The 11394-nt window shown below is 36.1% G+C and overlaps 1 pseudogene; it reads right to left on the reverse strand.

The window, feature by feature from the left end:
• LOC111738488 overlaps positions 1-8818 on the reverse strand; it is a 47258-nt pseudogene extending 38440 nt beyond the window's left edge.
• Between the last annotated feature and the right edge of the window lie 2576 nt (positions 8819-11394).

An 11394-nucleotide genomic window follows, 5' to 3' on the forward strand; every position in this document is an offset into this window, starting at 1 on the left:
TCCTTGTCTCTCTTTTCCCATGTGCCATCCCATTTATAGTCTATATTTGCTCTTTAATATTTGATTTCACATTTGATTCCAATCATCGTGATATAAAGCTGCAGTGTGAAGTTGAAAGATTCAAAAGGGAGAGAGGATATGGCTGCCACCCCACTCTGAGTGATTTCACAGAACTGTAAATCTACCCTGCATTTAATTACTCAACTAGACGGTGCAAGGATAAGGTCTCCAGGGTGTTGTACTATCATGAGTGATTGAGTCTGTTTGTTGTAATAAGCTTTTCTACAGCTAAGCCAAAGGTTAAAAGTATACATAGAACTTCAAGGCAAGCGTTGTTGTTAAATAGCTACAAAACCAAAAGAATAACAGAACCTTCTTTTAAATGAATGCCTCAGTTTCAAAACCTTAAGTTGAAGTAGGAGAATTTTGTGGAAAGAACTGTGTTCCCTCAAACAAATTTATAAGTATGTGGGTCAGTAACGGGGGGTGGAAAGCCTGCCCTACCCATGCCAACTTCCAGTACATCCACAGTATCATTAGCTCATGTTTGTGTAATGAATAGCAAAGATGACTGCACTTGTGAGATGAATCAGCAATTCCCAAATAGAGCAGCAAAATAAGACTGTTTTCTTTCTGAATCATAGCGGAAGGCAAATGGAAAATTGACAAACAGACTTTGTTCTCCATCAGTGACGGGAGGGGAATTCCGGTTGAGAGCCAAATTTCCAAAGTAAGGCACACTGGGCTTGCCAGCAAAACTGTTCACACCCCCACAGAGACCACAAAACCCTGCAGCTGTAATTTCTGAAACACACATGTGTATAAATCAAGTAATTGCACACCTAACTATCCACTTGAGCCTGTGTGCCTGGGTTTTTTGCAGGTGCCCGGGGCATTTGTGCTATTTGGCTTTGAAAACAAGGTTTATTTTAATTGACAGGATATTATCAAATTCAAGCTGACTTGTATGGACAAATCTCAAAATATGAGGGTGGCATACAGAATCAAGCACCACATATGAATGTTCCATATGTGTGTTCTATAAGGTCCTAGCAGCTGACTGAATTCTAAACAACAGAAAGGAACAAAATTAAATGTCAATTTAGTTCTAATTCATGAAAGTATATTTCCAGAGTGTTCAATTAAGCAACATCATTTTGAAATAATCTTGCCGTTTAGAGAGAGAGACAGACAGAGACAGAGACAGAGAGACAGAGAGAGACAGAGACAGAGAGACAGAGAGAGACAGAGAGAAAAAGAATTAAGCAAGTATTACTTTGTTTTATATAATATTGTTTAAAAAAGGATTGGGGGGGAGGTGGTGTTTGGGGTCTGTTGGCCAGAAGAACAAGCAGTTCTATGTTTCCATGCTTCCACGTTCCATCTGGCAGAAGCCCCAGCAGAAAACCATGGAGCAGGCTGCTAGTTGCCCAGGAAAGCAACACTCACCACGACATGGAATCTGCCTACAGACTAAGCTTGTGCCCTTATCATTCCAAGAGAAATTCAGGTCTGTGGGACTTCAGAACAGGTATAGTTACCACTAGTCCTCTACAAATGTTTTGCATATTCCAGTAAAGAAAGATTAATGTGGAAGCAGTTCATCTAAAAATTCTGCTGCAATTCAACATAATGCATTTCTACAATTTTTACCTTGAAAGAAAGAAAAACATGGCATTTGTTTCACAAAGATCTAAACCACCAACCTCTCAATTACTTCCACTCCCTCAAGGAGTTTATAGATTTATCTTTTTTTAAGTAGACATACATACCCACAAATATGAAGCCCCCTCCCCCCACACACACACATTGTAAACAAGCAAAATTCAAAGGGATGATACCAAAACTCACTAGCAAATAAGATGCTACAAGCGGTATCTCCCATTTCTGATTTTATTTATAAAGTACCTACCACACAAGAGGGAATTAGCGACAGTTCTAAGTGGACTACGAGAAATTCAATCTCAGCATTCTCTGCATCTGGTTTACATTTTACTATTTAAAATAAAGAACTGGAATCAGAGGTCCTTTGCAAGTAAAACAGGTGATGTGATAACTATAGGTAAAATCAATCTTGTAAGATCAAATGTCCCATAAGGATGATCTTTTTTGAAACAAAGTCAGTAGTCAGCTAGAGCAAAGAAAAGAATTCTATCCAAGTGTTTGTCCCAAAAAAATGTATGCAAGGTCCTACTGATCCATTTGAGCAAAATTTCCAGTAAGTCTTATTTTCACAAAGTTACAATCAAAGAAACTCATTACGTTTGCAGGTAACAATAGCCAAAAATAATATTTTAATATAACAGCAACAAAATTTAACCGTTCTTTTTTTAATGATGTACAGATTTTTTTTTTTATTGAAAACTTTAATCAGAGGCCTGCTTTTGAGAATTTTAGAACTGACGTGTTCCTTTTGCTTTGTTATCAGGGAACTTGAAAATGTATAAGGTGTTTATGACCTATTAAAGAACCATTAGGCCATAAAAATAATCTGCCTATAAAAATGGTAAGGAAAAGTGAAACGTACAATGTTTAAACCACAATCTGATCACTGTATAAAGGCCTAGTAGGAAAAGCTATTGATCTCTTTTCCATTGAACAGACATTAAATTTCAGATGGATTAATAGGTTAAAAGATAAATTTAAATCTAATACAAAAGGAAAGAGAGGAAGGAATATAAGAAAGATAATGCCAACAACCTACCACACATTTGAAATTATGTCTGAGTGTATGGTGCAAGGGAGGTATATGAGATTATCATCACCAAACTCTATTTACTTAGGATCTACTACCTTCATAAGGATATCTTTTGAATAGCATAAGGATTTTTCAAATTCTAATAAGATATTTAGCATTTGTACAGCACAAAGTATAATTTCTGATATTGTAATGTAGCTTTTGAGCAGCTTATGGGAAAGAGTTTGGGTACAATATGATGCTAGACTGGGAATAAGAAAAGCCTGGACATGGGATAGAGAGCTCATCCTTGGGCAGAGACTACCAGTCCTCACTACGTATGTGATACTGGGAAAGATTGTTACCTTCTCCGCTTCTAAGTCTCCACATCTTCAGAGTGGAGGATCTTATTAAATATCAAAACGTAAGTAGTAAATGAAATAATACATGTAAATAACTCTGCCTGACGCAGAGAAAGCACCAGATATATTTTATCAATTCTTAATATACCATTGCCTGAGTCTCTAAGCAACTCTGATTTGGAGTAATTCCCTTAATCTCTCCAGTTTATTTCTTCTGTAGAAGAATAATGGGATTGGACTACAGTCTTTCTGAGTCCTAATCACCTCTGACTCTATGAAGTCTTATGCTCTGAATTGGATCAGATCTTGAAGCTGTTGATGGCCAAGCACCAGAATGATCTCCTAGGCACACTGCAGACCAGGATAGACTTCTTGACGTCTTTGTATGGTAGTAACAGACTCAGTCCCTGAGAATGCCTGTAGGCCGGGCTAGTCTGCTCAAACACAAAAAATTTCCCAAAGTAATAATTCTCACACTGGGGTACAAGTATTGGTGTATTATAAAAATGTGAAAAATATAACAAGTTTTTTGGCACTGGTAGTTAAATGAAAGCAATAATTACAGTTAAATAATTGTTAACAATAATTGTACTATATAATAAAATAACCATATCATTATACAATGTTATTATAAATTAGGTTAGTAATAATTACAGATTTAGAAATTGAAACTGACTTTTTAAAAAATTCTTTAATGTCTTACTTTTAAATTCTTTAATGACTTACTTTTAAAATATATATTAGAGAAGAATTGAGGTTATTTCTATAATAATGACACTTTGTAGTCTCAAGAACTTTCTCATGAGTATCTTGGAAAAACCATGAATATTTTACTCATGTTAATGTATGTGTTAAATGTTTGGTGGCAAAGAAACAAAAGAGAACTAACTAGCTTTCAAAAGGAAAGTTATGACATGATTTTAATTATCTTAAAGGGCAAACGAATCAATGAGTCGGCCTAACAAAATATTGACACAGTCCATACAATATAATTGGAAGTCACCTGAAAGTGCTTGTCTGCTAATTTGGACTCATAGAGATAAAATAGAGACACATTCTAAATTCTCCCATTGTCTCTGTATTCCATGCCCACTAAAATATTCTATTAATATATTGTGACAATTTCATATTTCAAGATACTTCTTTGAAAGCCATGGTTTCTTTATATATACGTAAGATTCTAATCCTATTATTCAAGCCATTTTCACAAATAATTCACAGGCGTTTCCTATCTCTCCTTAAAGAACATGTAAAACTATCACCTATAAGAAAATGGCACCTAGGGAAAAAAAAAAAGAACTCATGAATGCCCTACACAGTGAGATAAATTCAAAGATAAGCTTCCTAATCTCCATTATCATTACTTTGCTTTATTGTTCATATTGTTCTTTTTATTGTCTAATCTAGTTCTCCAAGTACATCCTGGGAAGAGCCATCAGTATGACATTGGAACTTGTTAGAAATACAAATTCTTGTGGAGCCCAGTAATCTGTGTTTTAAGTAGCCCTCTGACTGATAGGGATAGATGCTACTTCGAGAACCACTGATGTAGACCACATATTAAATCATACTATTTTAAAGTGATAAACAAAGAGGCAAAAAATAATTTCGCATCCTAACAATTTTGTTTATATTGTAAGAAGTTATTATCCCATTTATGTGTCCCCCATAATAACAGCACCATGCTGAAAGATCACGCCTAAGTCTGATCATCTCTGTTGTGCACTGTATATAAAATGTAGTGTGTACAGCAGTGTCTCCTAGGGCAGTTTACAGCTACTTGCTGACTCTCGACCAGTCTTTAGGAAAACATTCTTTCCAGCAAACTCTCACTAAAAAAATCCAAACTATCCACATCACCCTCTCTTCTCATTTTCTTCTTGTTTCTGGAAAATTTGCTCTACTATTCACCTAGGTTTCAGAATGGGTGAGAATCATGATGAACAATAACGAGATCAATACCATTATGATGTTTTTGAATGTGTTTAAGGATGAGAAAGCTATCCACTAAGCAATTTCTTAATCGTCCATGTGACCACCCAACACTTCTAATACAGATCATTCATTCAACATTTATTAAACAACTACTTTTCTTAAACCTATGTTAAACATTTTGTGGAACTTGGAAGGAGAAGAAAGAAGGAAATACCAACATGAATAAAAAGTCAATCTCCTCTAGTTCTAGTTTAAAGTAAACTGGATAAATATATTGTGGTCTATCCACATAGGATATTAAGGCAATGGATATAAATTAATTTCAGCTGCATACATAAATGAATCTCATCCACACAAGACTGAATAAAAGAAGCCAGAAACAAAAGAGTACATACTGTATGATTCCATTTTTTAAAGCTCAAGAGCAGCAAATTCTGCTATCGTTTTAGAGATTAAGAGAATATAGTTACACTATGAAGGAAGAGAAGTAAAGGTTGTAGGGGTGAATAGTAATTGCAAGGGGCATAAAGGAGCTTCTCAGGTTTTGGTAATACTCACTTCTTGATCATGTTACACGTAGGTGTTTACTTTGTAAAAAGCCATTGAGGGGTACATTCATGATTTGTGCACTTCTCTGTATATAGTTCACATATAAGTTAAATGTTTAAATATATTTAAATATACTCTAACGAGGTCAAAAATATGCCTGTACTTCAAATCATATTAGAGGCTAATATCCCTAAAATAGAAAGAACTGTAAAATATTATAGAAATAAACAAAGACCACCCAAATGAGAACAAGCAAAGCCTACTCAAGTCTGCTCAAGTAAGGGAGTCAGCCACCATCATTTGTGTTTTGGCAGAGACTCAAAGGCAGGCAGAGTAGTGGGAAAGCTCTATAGTGGAAAACGGGAAGGCTTCCAGGAAGACCTAAATGGAGACGGTTGAAAGGGGAAGTCGTAGGCGGACTAACTAGATGTGGGATATCCTGCGTGGTTGGTTAGAGGTACATTTTTGGTTTTCTCCGGTTGGTCCTAAGTTGGAAGCAGAGGCAAAAATTAGGGAAGCTGTCAATTATCACTCAAGTCCTGGCCATTTGGCCCTGATTGTTACAAAAATTAGAGTTTGGTTTCCTGGGCTGTTTGCTCCTGGATATGAGTGAGAGTCCTGGATATGGATATGGATATGGATATGGATATGGATATGGATATGGATATGGATATGGATATGGATATGGATATGGATACACACACACACATACATACAGTCTGGCCATTGTCTATTTGTATAGTATCAATGAGAAAAAGACAAAAATGGAAACAAAAAAGGTAAACACAGTCAATAGAAAATTAAATTTGAATGACTTTTCAAAATTCACAATCCCATTTATATTAAAAGATATTATCTAACCATTTTCACCAGTCCAGTTTGAATAATGAACTCTGAAAAGATCAAAAAGTTTGACAACAAACTTTGGAGAGAGGGTCTGAGGAAACAGGTATTCTCATACATTTCGTGGGAATTGGACTAACCACTCTGGAAGACAATCTAGTAATATCCATCAAAATTAGAAATGCACGGATCCTTCAAGCCAGAAAGTATACTTCTAGGAATTTATTCTACAGTCGCTCTTGCACATATGTAAAACAACGTAGATAAGGTTATTAATTGCAGTTCTTTTTATTAATCAAAGATTGAAAACTATCTAAATGTCTATCCATAGGAATACTAATTAAATATGGTAAATTATCATACAGCCATATAGTACACTATATAACTGTAAGAAAGAATGAGAAGACATTTTATCTTTTGATATAAAATAATGCCCAAGATATTCCATTAAATAAAAAACACAAAAGCATGTAAAATAGTGGGAGAATAAAGAACATATATATGCACATATATATACTTACATGTATGTGCATATATACATGTTGCGTGTAGATGCATAAAATACATACAACATATTTGCATAATTATGGAAAACCTTATATGTGCATGAAAAATTAATAACATGAGCTACCTTTGGAAAGAGAATCTCGATATTCAGTGACAGGAATGAGAGCAATTGCTCACTGAATACATTTTTGTAATTTTAAAATTCTGAATCATTTAATACATAAGCTATTAAAAATATAAATTTAAATTTTAAAATGGCAAATGACAAGCTGAGAAAATATTACCAACATATATGACAGTCTTTGTACTCAGTGTAAACAGAGCTCCTACGTATCAGTGAGAAAAAGATACAAAAAGAAACAAAAGTTATAATATGATAGAAAATATTATAGAAATTGAAATTTAAATCACCAATAAACATATACAAATGCATTCAACTTTATAATAGTTAAGCAAAAACAAGCAGAGTATGTTAATTATATTAGCAAAAGCTGTGAAAAGAAATATCTAGTGTTATTAAGATTCAAGAAAAACATGCACTCATATATTTCTGATGTATATGTGAAAGGCTTAAAACATTTTCATAACATAGTCAGGAAATCTCTACTTAAATGAACACCCATATATCCCTGACCCTTGCATTTCATTTTGGGAAAACTGCACTACAAAAATAAAGGTGTCAGTATGTAAAGCTGTCTATGTGAAGGTAATCATGGCAACATGACTTGTAGAGGCAAAACTGTACCAAAACAAAAACTGTAAGCAATCTGAAAATACGACAGTAGGAAAATAGTGAAATAAATTATGATATAATCATACTCTAGAATACGATTCAGCTTTTGAAAAGGAAGGAGAAGTCCTAGTAATACTGTTAAGTGAAAAAATAAATTTGCCCATGTCGGTCAGGAGGCCTCCTCCATCTGGAAGTTATGCCACCTGGAACCTGGAACCTCTAAGGCTGCCAGGGCAGGGCCTCAGTCCCAAGTGACACACTTCCAGTCCAGTTTCATTAGCCAGCGCTAGCCATATGAACCCAATCTATCAGCAAGGGAGTGGGGCTGGGAAATGAAGAGGATATTCAGTAAGCACTATTGTCCTTTCTGCAGTATATATGTGTATAGAACATATCGAATTGTTAATATTCTTGCTCTGGAGGAGAGACGATAGAGAGGTAGAAAGATAAAGATATGAGCATTCCAATATATATAATATTTAACTTGTAATGATGAGCATGTATTATTTTTTTAAAATTAATTAAATTTTATTAAAGTCAGGGATAGTATCATACATGACCACCTTTACACCACATACACCTAAATATATAGATAAAGCCTGCTACATGATCAGCTGTGAGAGAGTTTGAATGTGAGAAAAAGAAAAGAAAATGTCAGCCAGTGGTTTCAGGTTCCTGAGATGGTAAGAGGAAATGGAACACGATATAGAAACTGAAGATCTTAATAAAAGCAAAGATAGTTCTTCTATTATATAATAAGAGGAAATAAGTAGCATAGCGAGGATACAGATAAAGGTGAGCTTGCATCTTTGATTTTTACAACTTGAGAAAGTGTCTTTCTCATTACTTCTAAATTCTTTATAAAAGAGGAGCCACAGTTTTCTGTTGGATGTAAGGGAGTAAATGGTTTGCAGGATGGCTAGATTAGATAAAGTTTTAAATAATGGTTGTAGAGGATGGAAAAATGAGTTGGCCAGGGAATCATACTAGTGTTAGCAGTATATTAGACACAAATGTACCTCTTCCAGTTTCATCAACTGCTTTTTTCTTTCAAAACTTACCACTTGCCTTCAAGACCACTATTTCACTGTCACTGTCACCATTGCTGAGATCTCCGAGCTGGCTACAGTCCACATTAAAACCCAAGGTCAGCTCCTTGCTGTTATAAATCATATACTGTTGTCCATGCTTTTGCCTCCTTCTACTTTGCATTTAGGTGAAATAATATACTTCAGGGGTAGAATGTGGCTCTCAGAGCATCCAACAGGGAGCCAAGTGGATCAGCCCAAACAGTTCAAGGTAATTATCTCCCACTGGGGAAACCTGGCCAATGGAAAATAAGAGATGGGAGAGGCCCAGCCAGATGAATCTCTTTATTTTCTCCCTTCCATCTACTACTCAATGTGTAGTCCCTAATTGCAGCATATGCCAAGCAAACATGCCTGTTGAGTGTCCTAATGTGCTACTTCAAAATTTATCACGAAATGGTAGCCAGTGCAACAGTCCATGACATTTTATTGCTGTTTATGTATTTCTTTTGCTTGCTTTATTTTACTCACTCTTTCCATTTGGGCTTGAATAGCACAAAAAATCTACACCTTTACCTTTACCTAGGCTCAGCTTTTCATAATACCTAAACTAAAACAATTAGTATGAGAAGTGGTTCAAGAAAATAGAAGGTCAGGATGGGAACTTGTTGAGTTGCTCATTTGTGTAAAACCAACAGAGAGCTACTGGTGGCAACTGAGCTGGTACTTAAGCTATTACCTGTGATTAATAGGAATTAAGCGCCTGTAGAAAGCAAGGCATTGGTAATTCAGTGGCTGTGACGCTTAACCAGTATGGAAAATATGTTAATATAAAAATGTACATTAGGATGTTTTCTTAAGACAACCCTAGAGACAGTGCAAAAAGAAAATGACAGGTACAAGACAATCATGCCCCCTCCCTTCCAAAAAAAAAGGAGGGGTAATATTTTAAAAGCAAAATCATCTCAGTGATAGCCCTTAAAAAGACCCTTATCTTCTGTATCTTCAGCAGACTGTACTGAAAATCGAACCCACGATCTGGTTATTTGGATGACAAAAATACAATGGAGATTAAATAAGCAACTTTCAGATGTCAATGTTATAGTCAAGACAGTGGGAAAGACACTGAGACCTGGGATAGGAATATCTTGGTGGGTGAATGGTATCATCTTGAAAACCCAAATATACTGAACCATCTTTGCTAGAAAAATTAGCTCTTTCCTTACCAGAAGCAGGTGCCCTACATGATGAGGCATGTTCTTTCAAAGCATGGACCCACCATCTCTTTTTGCCAATTATGGAGACTATAGCTTTGTTTCGCTAATTCCCTTTGCTTAGTTATCCAGGACAGCAAAACTAAACACTGCCTTGAAAGGGGCTGTGTAGATTATTGGGTTCTTTAAAGGAGAAGCAAGAGCAACTCCATTCTCATACACAAAAAATAAGGGACCTGGATGAAAAGGAAGATACAAGGCTCTTGGAGGTACAAGTAGTAAACTGTAATGTACAAAAACCTTTCTTCCCTCTGTGTCAGTCAGGGTTTCATCAAAGAAACAATTGCTAGGTAGTGTTTGACTTACGTAATTGTGAACCCTGCTGAAACAGTCTCTGTAAAAGTGAGGGCAGGCAGTAGAGAAGACAGATGCAAAATGGGGAGAGCAAGAACAAACTGAAACCCATGAGAACAAACTAAAACCCCACTTTGATGAGCAAGTGTCCTTGAACAGAAGCTGGCACCTTTCAACATTAAAGTAAATACACACGTGGCCTAGGAGTGAAGGTGCGGGAAAATCCATAGGAAGGTGCAACAGTTGCATTGCCATGAGTTGAGTTAGTATGTAAGCAAAAACATATGTGAGCTATAAAAGCTCCAGTCCCAACCTTATGAGTGGAAAAGGTAAAATGACTAGTGCTTCACTTCTTCACTTCTGTCTTTTATATTTCATGTGGAAATGTCCTTTGTAGCCCACCTAAAAGAAAATCTACAGGAAGAGGAATTCTGGAAAATGAATTCAACCTAGTTACATTGACACACTACAATGCCACCACACCCTCCTTAAATTCCCTTGATTGTTACTTTTTTTTTTTTTTTTAGAAAGGACTACCTCCCACCTGTACCAATCCACTGTGACCACTATTGCCTCTGGCAAGGTTCTCAGGGTAGATTCTGAGTGCTGTGCCTATATAGCTCCCCATTCCGCACACTGTGTTTATCCATGGTAAGCCACTTTTCCGCTTCTGGCCTTGAGTAAAATGCCACACCACAGGGCTTCCTGAACATCCACCAAAGGACAAGAAAATGTACCCCTAAAATGCTTGAGAAATGGGAAACTAAAAAGAACTGGATGTTACATTTCCCCCTTTTTTTTCCTGTCACAGACTGCCCTGAGATACAGAGCTTCCTTAAAGCCCAACCACAGAAATTCTCTCCACCTGCTGAGAGAACACACCTGCTGAGTCACTTTACAGTTCACATGAAGCAGGGAAGTAGCATAATAATATCCTGTTGTGTTGTTTCACATTTGTTCGCATCTCATCTCCATTTTCCACATCCTTACCATCATGCCCATTAATAACTACATATTTATCCTTGCCTCAAGCTTTGTACTCTAAAAAACCTGAAAAAGTACCACCTGGCAATTTGAAAACCCATTTGAGGCTGGGGATGATGAATATAGTGTAGAAAACTACTCATTTTACTTTGGCGATTCCTAAGCTCCACTTTCTTGTTCAAGTGAAAACAAAGAAAATGAGGATTAT

The sequence above is a fragment of the Pteropus vampyrus genome, unplaced genomic scaffold, assembly GCF_000151845.1.
Source record: "Pteropus vampyrus isolate Shadow unplaced genomic scaffold, Pvam_2.0 Scaffold39, whole genome shotgun sequence".
NCBI classification, from domain to species: domain Eukaryota; kingdom Metazoa; phylum Chordata; class Mammalia; order Chiroptera; family Pteropodidae; genus Pteropus; species Pteropus vampyrus.